This window comes from Capsicum annuum, chromosome 8 (genome assembly GCF_002878395.1).
Source record: "Capsicum annuum cultivar UCD-10X-F1 chromosome 8, UCD10Xv1.1, whole genome shotgun sequence".
In the NCBI taxonomy this organism is placed as follows: Eukaryota; Viridiplantae; Streptophyta; class Magnoliopsida; order Solanales; family Solanaceae; genus Capsicum; species Capsicum annuum.
Window position 1 is genome coordinate 103,142,832 of NC_061118.1, and position 16,775 is coordinate 103,159,606.

A 16,775-nucleotide genomic window follows, 5' to 3' on the forward strand; every position below is an offset into this window, starting at 1 on the left:
GTTATGTGCTAAAATGTTTTAATTGGGCAATAATAGTGGGTTGGGATAGCTAACCATGAAGATGTGAGACCAATGGGTGAACACTGGGAACTCATGTTTTCCGACATGAGGGTTGATCTTGGTAACTATATGCTTGTGGGGTATATAGGAATCCCCAAACTTATACTTGTATATATGTATCATAGTGGGCAAAGGTTACATGTGAATCCCTGACCCTTATGGTATCTCTGGTTCGTGTGGCTATTCGTACTGTGGCTCATTCAGAGGTAACACTGGACCCATAGAATCCTAGGGTGGATTATGATGGCAAAGCTACACAGCCTAGCTAAAGGTTTTAAATGTATGCGAAACCCGGATCCCTTTCACGACATGATATGTATGCATGTGATTAAATATGGTTAGTTACCTTAGTTTTGAATTACTTCATAATGCCTTGATAATAGACTTCTTGAATTGGTGGTATGGTTATGTGCTAAAATGTCTTAATTGGGCAATAATAGTGGGTTGGGATAGCTAACCATGAAGATGTGAGACCAATGGGTGAACACTGGGAACTCATGTTTTCCGACATGAGGGTTGATCTTGGTAACTATATGCTTGTGGGGTATATAGGAATCCCCAAACTTATACTTGTATATATGTATCATAGTGGGCAAAGGTTACATGTGAATCCCTGACCCTTATGGTATCTCTGGTTCGTGTGGCTATTCGTACTGTGGCTCATTCAGAGGTAACACTGGACCCATAGAATCCTAGGGTGGATTATGATGGCAAAGCTACACAGCCTAGCTAAAGGTTTTAAATGTATGCGAAACCCGGATCCCTTTCACGACATGATATGTATGCATGTGATTAAATATGGTTAGTTACCTTAGTTTTGAATTACTGGCATTATTTTATCTTATCTCTGAGTTTATGCTAGCGTTCACTCTACTTACCAACTTTGGGCGTTGTGTCCCCACTCGATGTAGGAATCGACCATACTGCCATTCTTCTTGCTCAGTGAGTTGCATTTGGGGATAACTTTGAGTCAGACTAAAGTAGTGAGCTTCTATACTATGGAAGGCTCAATTTCATGCTATAGACTTCTTTTACTTTTGTTTTTTCTTTCATTTGGTTTAGGCTATAGGAGGTGGAATGTCCTGACTGGATTTTATTTATTCTGGATAGAGGCTTAGTCAGACAACTATTGGCATGGGAAGTATCGATATTGGTGTCAGCCTTGGTATTGGTATTGGCATTAGGTTTCACACCAGTTGGACATTTGATTAGATATTTTGTTTTTTAGAGTTATGGACTTTTTTAAATGTCTTTCAGTTACTGTTGTTTTATCTTATTTTATGTTTGGAATTCATCCAACATAGGGTGCAGGGCAGTTACAGTTTGGTACTGGGGGCAGTCTCCGATCACGGTTGGACTTGATATTTGCGACACAACTTGGCCCTTTTTCGGGTTGTGTCAATATGGATAATGCTGGATTGATATGGCATGCTCAGCATAATGATACTGCGAAGTTGAAGTAATGAGAAAAAACTAAGAGGGATTGGACCTAATAGTTGAGTATGGTCAGCACAAGTCAGGAGAAAGAAACAGTTATAAGTTTCATTTTCATTCATCAACACTGACACCATCATCAACTAGTGTAATGACTCTCTAGGTCATTTTCAGTATTTCCTCTAATTTTTGTTATTTATAACTTTCCTATAGTTTCCTTAAGTCAATTATCACTTGTTAGAACTGACAATTTGCTTACCAGTAGTTCATTTTGGGTTTTAGATCCAATTACCTATTTTGAAGCCTTTACTAGATCAAATAGGCTACTGGGTGAAAATTTTAGTAAAACAACCTCATATGCCAATTCTGACTATTTTAATAGCTCAAAAATGTCAATTATAGGCTAGGTGGACCCTTTGGTTTTGGTCCTGAAGCATTTAGACTTACTTAAGGCTATTGGTCAGAAGTTATGATAAATGGCAAGTAGGTATGGACCCATTTTTGTCAAAATGACCCGAAATGTAAATTTCTACTGTGCCATTGAGTACAAAACCTCAAATTTTATAGGGTCGTTTAGTTTGTTAGCAAATATAGGATTTTTGATGAATCTCGAAGGGTAGCAGGACAATTGGAAAATTCCGAGTCTCAGTTGGTGCAAGTGAGTTGCGTACATAACCGGCTGGTCACTTAAGCGACCTGGGATTGGCCACTAGCATGGCATAAGTGAGGCTTTGATTACATATATGAGAACAACTTAAGCGATATACGCATCTCCTATGCGCCATATGCTGAGGGCATGAAGTATCATTTAAGAAAAAATTAATCGCTTAAGCTATTCAACATTTGTGTAAACGACACACGTATACCTAGGAAAGGTATAAAAACCCTACTTACCCTGATTTTAACCATTTTTCATCCATTCCATAGGATATTGAATCCTAAAAATGGGAAAACTTAGGAGAATAATTTGTTGGTAATTGTAGAGCTTTGATGGTGTTAATTTGTGTGTTTCTTCTTCAAATTTGTGGTAACTTCCATTAATTTCTTTGTTTAATCCTCCATATTTTTCAAAAATCCCTAGAATCATGGTGTCTTGATTGTAACACATTTAGAGCTTAGAGTTCACCCATTTTTGAAGATAAATGTTCCTTAAGAAAAGAGGGACAGTTTGTTGGTTTTGAAAGTGTGATTTTACAAATGGGCCCCACATGGGGTTTTTACGTTTTTTGGACCCAAAGCACAATATTGCAATGTAGGTATCATTGTTCTCATTTTGACAAGTAGATTATGATTTTTATAGTGTTGCACCTTGCAGAAACTTCTTAAAAAGAGAAATCGGTGATTTAGCAAATTCTTCAGGATTTTTTGTAGCATCAAAGTAGGCTAGGTTACCTTCCTCATAGATTAAGCTAATTCATTGTATAGTTATGACATTATGCTGATATGAGATGGTATTTAAGTAAAATTAACCTAGTTGTTCACATTTTAGAAAGAATTGAATTGGTTACTCACATTTTTGGAAGGATTTATATCTTAGGGCTATTTATATCTTATTTAAAATCTATCTATGAACTTAGATACCTTGTCCTAGTTCGGGGTAAAATTGGACTATAATGGATTTTGGGATTAAAAGTGGGCCCCTTCGAACTGCCATAGTGAAGACTTGTGTTAGCTTTTGAAGACCTTTATATTTTTGTTGGGATCTTATTAATGCTTATTTTGGGAATTGAGAAGGTTAGATACTCAATGATATGTTACTTTAGTAATTGGGAGTTAGTTCTAATTCTAGGTAAATCCGATGGGTCATTGTTGTGATTTAGTGATATGGCTTATGGATATGGTTTATTGGTATGGTTCATTGATATGTCCTATTGATTATATGAGTTTCGAATTGAGTTAGACAATTTATGATGATATTGATTATATGAGGTTTAGTTCAAGTATGACAACTGATGATGATATGATACTATGAGTTTCAATTCATTTTTGATAAATGATGTTACGTTAATATTGGGGATGTCATGATGATGGTGATATGAGTTTTGGTTTGAGTCTGGCATTAAGATTTACGTATGATATTATATAGTATGGATGGGTTTGTGGTTATAGTTGATATTCGATAAAGTTATGGATCTTTAGTCATTTATTTTCCTTTATTTGTACCCTCTTGGGTTATGGGGGCCCGTGTTGGGTTTCTTAATTTTCTACACTTACTGGCTTATGGGGACAAATTTAGTTTTTATATTTGTATGATATTTATTCTACTTTTTTGTATTTATTAAATTACTTATGAATGCGGTTTTGGAGTATATCTCCAGGTTTGCCCTTTTGCCTTGATGTAGTTTATGTTATCTTGTATCTTATCATATTTATATCATGATTTAGCTCAGTCAACTAATGATTCCTCTGGAGTACCATAGTTTTGGTGCTCATACTATATTTCTATACCTCTTTGGTATAGACCTGAGTACTAGTTGCCATCATTGTCATGACTATCATGCTGGGTTAATTTTGGAGATTGGGTGAACTCTTGTAGTTGGAGTTGCTCTTTTTCCCTCAATTATCCGTTTCTAATCTTTTATTTTCTAAAAAGGATTCTATTTTATAATTTCAGTACGTATGTTGTGTTGTAGTAGCTCTGTACCGATATTACTAGGTCTTGGGATGATTGTTGATATTTTATATATATATATTCGACTATTATGACTATTTTACTATTGTTTTAAGTTTTAAAATGTTAAAATTCCTGCATATATGCCATTTTCTACCAAGTTAGCCTATTGTGTGCAGCTCTAGGGTACAATTTTGGCTTATCTACTGGTGGGATAAAGTAGGTATCATCATGACTCATAAATCAATTCGTGAAAAATTAGTATCAAAGCCTACTTTTCACAGGTATTGTTGGTACAAGAGCAAGTGTATAGTAGAGTTCCACGGATCAGAAAAATGATATTTTTATCTTCGAGATGATTTAGGATGTTCTTCACCTCTTTCACTCATTTTGTACTAAAAGTTTGAGTTGGTTTCTAAAGAATTCATTTGTTTTCAGTACTTCGCATATGATTAACACATATGCTACCACTACATGAGATGAGGGTTCCAAGGCTGAGCCTAAGGATCCTATTGTTATTTGTGGATAGCCTAGATGCCATGGAAATCCTAGGGATGTATTCTCATCTATGGTCCTAGATAGGGGACCTTCACTAGATGTTATCTCTCTGCTAATCCAGAGAATCTTTTGCCCCTACTACCGATGATCCAAGGACAAGCCTAGGCTCCATTGGGGTTTATTTCTTCTTTAGTGCTTAGGGATTCTTTAGTTTAGCTTTTGGGATTGGATGGTGGTGCACCGTCTGATGGTGCATAGTCTATAGATCAAAGATGTGCTTAGGTAGGGGTTCAAACTTAACGTGCGGCTCCAAGAGTTGAGGTCCCTCCTGTGCTAGCAGTTGCCCAGCTTGTAGTTCTTTAGATGTTAGTTGCTTTGCTTGCTATGCCTGTTGAGGAGCAGAAGCTATTGGGTAGATTCTTGAGATTGGCTTTGCCTAGGTTTTTTTTGCACCGGACAAGAATGCATATGAGTTTCTGATTGCTGGTTAAGACAGACTTTAAAATTTAGGCCGATTTGAGACACATGGTATGGACTACACTTATTTTCAATGGGACTTGGTAGCTCGACATTGATGGAGAAATCATCTTTATTCCACGCGAACTAGATCTCACTCATTGACATGGACTAAGTTATCTGAGTTCTTCTAAGAGAAGTATATACCTTGTAGTCTTAGGGATTATCCGAGTGATGAGTTCTCAAGGTTGGAGCACGGCACCATGAATGTTATGGAGTATGAGGCTCAATTTCATGAGTTGTCTAGCCATGCCAATTCTATTCTTACTAATGAGTATGAGAATTTATTTTTATTTGGGGATTTGAAACTTCCTCTTTGTATGATGCTATATGTAGTTTTGATAATGGGCAGCTAGACTGCAAGGGACCAGGTCCCTGGACGTGCAAAGTATTGTACAACTGGCACATGGTATCTGTACAATTTTGTTCACTTGTGTAACAAACTTGTAAGAGCTATTTTGTATAGACTTTGATAGATGGTCCAATGATATTCCATCCCTAATATCACACAATTATAAAAGGAAAGATACACCTCTTCAATACTTAATTTTTGCACATTCTAAATAGAGAGAAGTGAGGTAGAAAAAACTTGATTTTAAGACTGCTCAAGAATTGATCACGTTCTTAACTTTGTACTTTGTCTAAAGAGTGAGTGAGTGTTTTTGAGTGATGATTTGTAAAAGAATTACTCAAAGCTATAAGATTAATTTCTTTTTTTCTCATTGAGAGTGGTTCTTAGTTATAGTTTCCTAAGCTTGAGACTGACTAGACCTAATTAGTGTAGAGAGAATCCTTAGTAGAGTTACCAAGATGAGCTGGTAGTAGAGTTGCTACTGGTGTAAGGAACCTAGAGTTAGGTTGAAATCTAGATTATAATCAGTAGGTTAATTATAGTGTATTTTCTTGGTGCTTTTGAGGTAAAGCTATGGTTTTTCCCATATAGGGTTTCCACTTAAATAATCCTTGTGTGTTTTACTCTTTCTACACTGTTTTTAGTTATGTTGCACTCCATTATTTGATTGCCTGTGAGTAATTCTGAGGGACCTGATCCCTTACTCTGTCTAGCAACCCCAAAGGGTTTTAATATTTGATATCAGAGCCTAGTTACTCTAAAAGGTTCACACCTATAGTGTCTTGGTTAGAATAACTACTCCATCTAACCTAAAGGAAGGGCAATCTACAACAAGACCACCAAGATTCAATGGATAGTACTATGGTCAGTTGAAGACAAAAATGTTTAACATTATTATGGCTGAGGAGAGTGATTTTATGGACATTGTTCTTAATGGTACTTATATACCTATAAGATAACTCAAAGAACGATATGTGATGAGAATGGTCATCAAAAATAGGAGGAAGTTCAATGATGAAGATAGAAGGAAGATTGTGAAAAATAACAAGGTTAAGAAACTGTTAGTTTGTGGGATAGGACCTGATGAATACAATAAGATCTCTACTTGTGAAAATTCTAAAGAGATATAGGATTGTTCAAGGACCCCTTATGAAGACACTACTAATGTGAAGGATTCGAAAGTAGATATGTTAACCAGACATTATGAAACCTTTACCATAAAAGAATGAGAAACTATCCATGAAATGGAAACAAGATTCACTTTTATTACAAATGAGCTTCACTTCTTAGGAGAAGTGATTCCAATATATAAGCAAGTCAGGAAAAATCGTGGCGTTCTACGAAAGTCCTGGGAAAGAAAAGTGGATGCTATAAGTGAGGCAAAGAACCTCAAAACTCTAACCATGGCTGAACTCATTAGTAATCTAAAGACAAATGAGCTCAAGAAACAATAAGAGAAGGAGAAGAATAAAGTGAAAAAGGAAAAATCTCTGGCTTTGAAGGCCTCCAAACATGATTCATGTGAAGGAAATATAGATGTTGCCTACTTGTCAAGTAGAATTGTTATATACATGAAGATGATTGATCAGATCCGAAGAAAACAAGCAGTAACAAAAGAAGAGGCAGTATAGAGGTATGTCACAAAGGTTAAATCCTTAAGCATTTCATCAAGGATTTTGCATTGCTCAAAGGAAGGCAATGACTGAATATGTTGTGCAGCAAGCTCTGGCTGCCTAGGGAAATTCTTCAAGTAAGTCTGATAAAGATGAGAAGTGTGGAGATGTCTCTATGCTAGCCGAGAAAGACAATTATGTTATCCATGATTCCATGTTTACCTTTATGGACAACTCAGAAGATGAAGAAGAACAAGAGGTAATACTTTCTAATATTAAAAAGAATCTAGATAATTACTCTGCCAAGAAGACAAAAATTCTCGCAAGTGTGCTGACCGAATCCATATGTGAACTAATTTCTGAAAGCAATGCTTAAGAACAAAAAGCAGATAATCAAGAGCATGAATTGATTGCTTTAACTTTGAAAATTTTTGTAACTGAAGAGTTGTTCACTTGGATGAACCATTAAAATATAAGTTAAATGGATAATATGAAGAAAGTAAATGGAGTAGATAGTAAAGGGAAGAAGGAAACCTCAAGGCTTGAGATTGATCTTGAGGAAAGATTGAAAGCCTTCGAAAAAGACCTCATGGCAGGACTTCAAAGAATTGAAGAATTAGAGAGGGACCTTGTCCACCTAAAAGAGGATTAGAACAAGTTTCTTAAATGGACTACTTCCTCAGTAATCCTTTCAGACTTAATTAGTTAGAGTGTTAATGATTTTAGAGGTCTAGGCTACCAAGAAAATTGTAATACCCTGAATTTTCTTCCGAGCTAATTTCGTCCCAAGAATGCCTAGTGTTATCTTCTAAAGTGAATAATGATTATTATGTAAGGAATTTTCAAGATTTTTAGTTTTATTCATATGAAAAATTCAATAAGCTTTCTGTCGATATAAAATTCGCTCAAATCTGACACCCGGGTGAAGAGTTAGAGGCTTTTTAGTTAGACAATGTATCATCTGAGGCTCCAGCGCATTACAGAGATAGCTCAAATGGCAATTGTCAATTTTTAGTGTTTCTTAGCGATAGTGGTGCATCGCTCCAAACTTCCATATCGCAGACAAGGTGGCAATGCAATAGCTCTATGTGCAATTTCCCATTTGTCACTTTCCAGTGACCTGGCGCGATAGTGACGCATCGTGCCAAGGATGAAAATCGAGAAATTTCCTCAGAAATTAAACACGTGTCCTAGGGTTAAAAGGGTAAATTTCCCCACCCTATATAAGACTTATAACACGAGATTTGGCCATAATTCAACAACTTATACTCAATTACTCTCAAAAAATCTCAAGAACAAGCCCAAGGATTTTCATAGAAGGTTCAATTCTAAGGGAATTCATCGTCTAATTTCAAGAATCTCTTCATCAATCTTCATGAAATTACGAACTAAGGTATGCGTAGTATTCATCCAAAGATCCCTTTTATTCGTGGTGTCCAAGAATCATGTTTTAAATAACCTATTGTGATTTGCTTGTTTTTATTTGATCATGTTCATGTTGATAATTGTTATTTATGTGTCAAGATGGTGTCTTGATGACTTTCCATGAAGTATGTGAGTTTGTTGATTAAAAACCTATGAGTTTGGGTAGTTTTAGATTCTTAAATTGATGATTTCACCTATGCGATAAAGTGTGTATGTAAGGTGTTTGATAAACTGCCTAGAATGATAGAATCATGTTCCTTGTGACTCAATAGTATCTAAATGACAAGTCCATGCTAACACTTATGACACAACACAATTTGGATGCTTTTGTTGTGTATTGACTGTTGTGTTATGCAATGTTCATGAAATTAAAATCATGAAAGTATGTACATGTTATATGCATTCCCTTCCATGATCAAGACTACGATAACCATGTAAAGCATGAAATCCCTTATTTATGGCATTCTGAATTATGAACTTTATTCCTATGATCAAGAAGTATTATGGATTGTTGGTGTTGGTCATGTATTCATGAATGTCATGCCTTTTCAATTTCCTTCTACCAAGTCCTGGGGGTACTTGTACCCAAAAAATATATATGTATGCCTAGAGCCATGCCATGTTTTAATGATACTCTCAGTCAGACCATGTTTCATAGAAGTCAGTCAGTCATGTAACTCAGGAAATCTCAGAAATCTCATGAACTCAGTACTTAGTAAAATTAATAATCTGATGAACTCAATACTTAGTAAAATCAGTAATCTCATGAACTCAGTCAGTTATCAGATATCAATAGTATTTTGTCAGTCGATGGAATTTAGTAAACTCATTCCATGTACAGTCAGTCAATCATGTTCAGTCTCTTCAGATGGAAGTAAAAATTAGCACCGAGTGAACCCGAGGGTGGGAACATACACTATCAGATGAGGGTGTGATTCTAAGTAGTCATCCTTGTGTTCTACAACTATGTAGCTAGCATAGGTTGAGACATCAACACTATCAGATGAGGGTTGATAGGTGGATAAGAACTGTCAGTTAAGGGCCCCATCATTCTCTTTTGGGGACACTATTAGATGAGGGTACCCACTATTGTCCTTACCAGTGGTGCGATATTGACACCTTTCCATTCAGGGAACAGATTGGACCCCAGCTCAGTTGTTCTACAATATTTGGGGCATATTAGTTAAATAACTATTCCCATAATTTCAGTATTAGTCTCAATAAAAGAACTCAAATAGCTCTTTAGATTTCAGGACTGTTAGATACAGTCAACTCAATCACAGTATGGAACTCAGATAGTTCCATCAGATTTAGGACTATTAGACACAGTTATTCATGTTATCAGTTATTTCGGTTATCGAAACACTAGTATTAGTCATGCTAGATATCATTAAATTCATGTCATCAGTATATAGATTTAGTTATCATTTTCTCACGATCTCAGTTACTATGTATTCATGTGTGCACTCTCACGTTTATATTAGTCAGTCAGTTATTATTATTCATGCATGTAAGCCCCATGTATTCAGCCCACCTCACACGTATACTCAGTACATTCTTTTGTACTGAAACATTTGCGCTATGGTGTTTTCTTTTTATGTTACACCAATGGTTCAAAGACACGACTCCCAGATCAGTAGCAACAATAGCATTCCAGGGTTCAGAGTTTTAGAAGTGAGTCCTTATTCTCTAAGGACATGATCTTATTTTATCATATCAGTTCACTTTTCAATTGACGGAGTTAGTTGAGGACATATCCCATCAACTCCTTAGCCAGACAGTTAGAGGCTTTCTGATGACTATAATATTTTTCATATTTTTTAAACTATAATATTTTTAGTTTTGTTTTGGTATCGAGATACCACTCTATGTCAGATGTTATTGTTATTATTCAATTATGTTCTGTATTAAACCTTATGGCCTCTCAGTGCATGTTTCTGTATTTTCATGTCATATTATGTAGTGTATAGGTACAGATATTAGTCATGGGTTAGCTTGTGGTCCTACGGGGTTATGAGCATTGGGTAGCATTCCCGTTCAGATAATTGGGGAGTTACAGAAACCTTCAACCCAATAAGTCTAAAAGAATGGTTGGTCATGATTATAGAAGCAAAATACACAAATTAAGGAAAGATATCAATAGTAGATTAAGGAGAAATTAAGGAATACTAATTATGTTAAGAAGGAGAGCGCTCATCCTAAATGTTACAAGCCTCTATGAAAGGTCAAAAGGAACTATCTACCTAAGTAAGAAAAAAACATTTCATCATTCCATTGTCCTACTACTGGGAACTCATACATAAGTGGTTCCTAAATTTGACAAGTGATTATAATTTTAGGCATGATAAGGGGTTACAGTAAGGAATAGCTCATTATCGAAAAAGTTCAAAGCACATTGATTAAACATCTAACTGTGTTCTCCTTCTCTTTAGACGCTTTAGATGAAGATGTCTTATAGAGAAAAGAGGATAAACTATAAGAAAGTTTGTGAAAATAAAGTCTATGGACTAATAAAAGGAGTGCATATAGATCCTGATTAGTCAGAAAAGCTATTTGATCCTCAGTGGAAGTAAAATCTCAGAACCTCATTCATGATGATAACGAGGAGTGGCTGAGAGTTGCAGGTGAAAATAATGACTAATTTAGAATGATAGTCATTGATTCCAGCTCTTATAGTGAACCATCAAAAATGGTCTTGACTGAATTCTCAAGGACCTAGTCCCAAAGGAATTCATATGATAAGAAGGAGCTTCGATCAGTTTGAATAAATCAAAGACTTGTGCCTAATTCTCAGAACCAATGACAGATCTCTAAACAGTTCCAAAAAGAGGGTGTTTTGAGGTTTAAAAGGTTGAAGGAAGCAGTGATTCAAATTGACTTTTCCTGACATGTGAATAAAAGTTTCTCCAGAAAAATAGGCTATTATTCAGAAGACAGGTATCCTTGATAAAGTGGGTGCATTTTAGTCTAACTCAACATTATTCCCTTGTAGGTATACACCTATGGAAGCAACATAGGAATTGGACCACAATGACAAGCACGAACTTGAAGATTCACTCAAAGAAGAGGGATCTGGTCTTACCTCTCAGGTTAGTATCACTAAATATGCTTTAGTAATCATAAATTATACTATCTGAGAAAGCCATGTATCTTTTCCTTTCCTCATGAGAGTTGTCAATTCATTTGCAAAATGAAGGGTAACTCTTATAAAAAACAAACATGTAATTCTCTAATTACAATGGTCACCTTTTCAAATTGCTAAGATAGGCTACATCCCAGCCTGAGTCTCAACTCATCACTCATTGCTTTCAATAAACAAACTGATCTTTTTTATTTTTTTTCATCCATAAAATCAAAATAAATATAACCTAATTAAATATCTTAATCCTTCATCAACCAAAGAAATAGAAAAATTCATCTTAGTTTCTCTAAGTCAAAGTCTAGTAACCCAACTGGAATATGGCAGAAACACATAAGCTGTGAAAAGGAAGAAAGCCTTTGAGAAATCGGGTCCTAGAAAGAAAAAGTTTCTATTAAAAGGATAGAAGCAAGTAATGAGACCAAAAAAAGGGATAAAGAGTGTGGGTGGTTCAAAATGGATTAAAATATTGATGAAGAAGAAAGTTCTCATAGGAAAGTATTTTTGATAACAAAATATATGAGAAAATAAGAGACATTAAAAGTCATACGGGTACCTCCTCATCAATGTATTTGATCAATTTGGGGATCTTGGGAAAAGGAAATTACATGGAACAACCAAGCTAATGTTCAGTTTGAACAAAACTTATGGAGAATGTATATCAAGTATCTGAATTGCTAGCTATTCAAGCGAAGTTAGGATTGGAAATAGAGGAGTTAAGAATCAAGTCAGCTGTCAAAGATTCTAAATTTAATGGAATTGACATTGCTGAGTCAAAGGATATCCTATAAAATACTTGGTGGCACTGATGAACATGCAGTTAGAAATGCAAAACTCCAGGCAAGAATGGCCAAACTGAATGTTGAAGTGAAGATACTTACCAAACAATTGGTGGATACTCACGCTACTATAGATGTAAGAATGGAGTACTTTTTAAGTCCTTTTCATCCAGTCCCTTTCTACTCGAGCTATGTTATCCTTATTCCCTTATCAATCTTGTGTTAGTTTCATATCCTATTTCTGATAGTGGCTTTTACAAATAGTTATTTTTTAATGAATAGTTTAGCCTACTATACTGGTGCTGACTATTATGAGTGAATGAATCTTTAGTTGGTGTATCTGATTTGTCTCTTTACTTTAGAGTTATTCTACATGATAGTATTTCTCGGTGACCATGAGTTAAATAATCTATGCTTACCATTACTCTTGGATAACTATTAATTCTTTTCAATGATGCCAAAAAGAGGAATCTTAAGTTTATTTAGTAGGGACCAGGCACCGGTTAAATTGAGATACAAACCTAATGAGAGTCCTACTAACGAGTGAAGTGTATAAATGCATAGGTACCAAATGAAATAAATGTGTACAATGATAGAGGGACATTTTTTACTACAAGATGACAACAAGAAACCAGGTCCCTATGTTGCATAATATAGAAAGCATAATTATATGGGAACTTTTATCCTCATGTGGTAATCACTCTAATTAAATATGATGAATGTGCACTAATATAAAAGTTGTATAGTTTGGTTTGTCATCATCAAAAAGGAGAAAATCTTATATATGTAGTTTTGATGATAAGCAACTAAACTGCAAGGGACCAGGTCCATGGACGAGCAAAGTACTGTACAACTCGCACACAGTATCTGCACAATTTTGTCCACTTGTGTAACAAACTTGTAGATGCTATTTTATATCTACTTCGATAGTTGGAAAAATGATATTCCATCCCTAATCATCATAGAACTATAAAAGAAAAGAGATTCATCTTCAACAATTAGTTTTGTACATTCCAAATAGAGAGAAGTGAGGAAGGAAAAAATCCATTCCAAGACTGCTCAAGCATTGCTCATGTTCTTAACTTTATACTTTTTCTAATGAGTGAGTGAGTGTTTTGATTGTTGATTTGTCAAAGAATTTCTCAATGTTTTAAGAGTAATATTTAGTTTTCTTACTAAGAGTGCTACTTAGACAGAGTTTCCTAAGCATGAGACTGATTAGAGCTAATTAGTATAGATAGAGACCTTTATAGAGTTACCAAGATAAGCTGGTAGTAAATTTTTTCCTAGCACAAGGAGCGTAGAGTTAGGCTAAAATAACGACTATAATCAGCAAGTTGATTGTATGGGAATTCATTGGTTTTTGTAAGGGCAAGCCATGTTTTTTCCCATCTTAGGATTCCATATGAAAATCCTTGTGTCTTTTACTCTTTCTGTACTGTCTTTGGTTTTCTTGCACTTTATTATTTGCTTGCCTGTTATTGATTTTGAGAGACCTGGTCCCTTACTACATAGAGCAACCTTAAAGGGTTTCAACCTATGTCTACTTAGAGTTTAGTTGCTTCAGGTAGGTCTTTTTTGATGTTTCTAATCATGCTTACGTAATTGAGGAGATGCATTATGAGGTCGAAGAGGGAGGCAATAAGAGGTCATAATATTAGGGTAGTTTCAATAAGAGTCGTATTGACTCACAATTCAAAGGCAATGGTTCTCCTAGTAGCAAACTTATGTGCTAGTCGTATTATGTTAGGGTCAGTCTAATAGGCTCGTTCAAGCTGTACTTTAGATTACCGATGGTAGCCAATCTTGTTTCAATAATTTCTTAGATAGGGTAATGGTTAGTCTTTGAGAGGTTTGTCTTTTGGTTATTCTAGTCATGGCAGTTAGTTTGGATTAGCTATATCTTTTTATTTTACAGTGCCTGGGCTTGTTTTGGTTGTGGATCTTTTAGTTATTTCTCTAGAAAGTGCCCTAGTCATGGTGAAATGGTTTCTTTAGTTCAGTGTGTTCCAGTGATTTGGGCAGTTTCATCCCTAACTAGAGGTAGTATGCATGGTCGTAGAGATGGTCCAACAAAACATGGTATATATGGTTGCAAGGGTGGTCCCCTGGGTGCTCATAGAGATATTGAGGCAATAGGATAGGAGATTATTTAAGAGCCCAACTAGATGGTGGACGTTGTCAGTTGTATGACATACCTTCTACATTGAGGCTAAGCCTTTGGATAATATTATCATAGGTACGATCTTCGTATGTAGTCAGTGGGCTTTTGCTATAGTTTACCCTAGATCTGCTTATTTTTATGTGTCTGCTTACTATGCCTTATGGTTAGATTTATCTTGGGTTTCATTATTTATGCCATTATGTGTATCTTATTATGTAAATGATTTTTTTAGTAGTGGATAAAAATTATAGATCATGTGTTGTGAGTGTTTGAGAGTTTGATGTTCTGGCAGATCTTATTGTGTTATATATGGTGGATTTTGATATAACTCTAGGCATAGATTACTTATCCTACTATCATGTAGTCCTGGATTATTTTGCCAAGGCCATTACCTTAGCCATGCCCAGCATACCTCCAATTGTATGGTAGGGAGCAGTTAGTCATGAGCCAATGGGGATTATTTTTTATATTTAGGCTAGGAGACTTATTCTGAGGGGTTGCAAGTCAAATATCTCTTATATTCATGTTGTTAGTTCGTAGATTTCATCGCTTAATTTGATTCTATAGTTATTTAGTCATTTCCCCTACTGGTTTTCCTAGTCTTCATTCTGAGCATTATATTAAGTTTGTTATTGATCTTGAGCTGGGCGTAGACCTATTTTTATGGCACCTTACCATATGGCTCCTGCCAAGCATAAAGAGCTAAATTCTCAACTTCAGGGTCATTTTGGTAATGGTTTCATTAGATTATGTATATCTCGTTGTGGAGCTCCTGTGTTGTTTGTTAAGAACAAGGATGGTTCCATGTATATGTGAATTAATTATCAACATCTTAATAAGGTGAAAGTAAATAATTGGTGTCCTATTCCTCACATTGATGATTTGTTCAACCAACTACAGGGAGAAATGGTGTTCTCTAAGATTAATTTAAGGTCCAGTTGCCATCCGTTGAGTACTTGGGGTTATTATATCCCAAAGTAAACCTTTACGATCTGCTATGGTCATTCTGAGTTTCTAGTGATGTCTTTTACGCTGACTAATGTCCCAATCGTATTTATGAATTTGATGAACCATATGTTTAGGCCTTATTTATATTCTTTTGTGATTATGTTCATTGAAGACATCCTTGTGTATTCGAGGAGTATGGAGGAGTATATGAAGTATTTGAGGATTATGCTCCAGGCTTTGAGAGATCATATATTGCTTGCCGAATTTTCAAAGTCTGAGTTTTTGCTTGAGTTAGTGACGTTTCTTGGTCATGTGGTATCAAAGGATGGGATTATGGTAGACCCTGTAAAGACTGAGGTTATTTGTGACTAGTCCAGGCCTACTTCTCTAATCAAGGTTCGTAGCTTCATTTGTTTGTTTGATTACTATAGATAGTTCATTAAGAGTTTTGATACTATTCTAGCACTGATGCCTAAATTGACTTAAAAAGAGGTTCCTTTCTAATGGTTCGAGGAGTGTGTATCGAACTTTTAAAAGCTCGAAGGATTTCTAACTTCAGATACTATTTTTGCTCTTACTACTAAGGGTGAGGGATTTAATAAGTATTTTTATGCTTTTCGTGTTGGGATGGATTATGTATTGATGCAACATGGTTGATTTATGCTTAAGAATTAAGGCAGCTGAAGTTGTATGAGCATAACTATCCATTCATTATTTGGAGTTGGCAAGAATAGTTTTCGTGCCTGAAATTTAGAGACATTATCTTTATAGAATACATAGTGAGATCTTTAGGGATCATTGTATTCTTCAGCATCTTATGACCCGGAGAGAGATTAATTCTATGTAGCATAGATGGATAGAGTTTCTTAAGGATTATGACATCGCTATCTTTTATTATTCAAGAAAGGAAAATACGGTAACAAACACCTTCTCTTGTCTTGTATTTTAATTTCTTAGAGGTCGTTGGCAGGGGATATTTAGTCCTTATCTAACTTGATGGTGCAACTTTATATTTTAGACCCTAGGTGGATTCTTTCTAGTATTAAGGCTAGGTCTTTTCTATTTAAGCAGATTCAAGGTGGTCAATTTGAGGATAAAAGAGTTTGTATCATTTGTGATTAGGTGTTGAGTGATGAGTCTAAGAGGGATAGCATAGATTCTAAGGGTGATTTGATATTTAATAGTCACATTTGTGTTCCGAGAATTAATAGCTTGATTAAATCGATATTGTGTAAG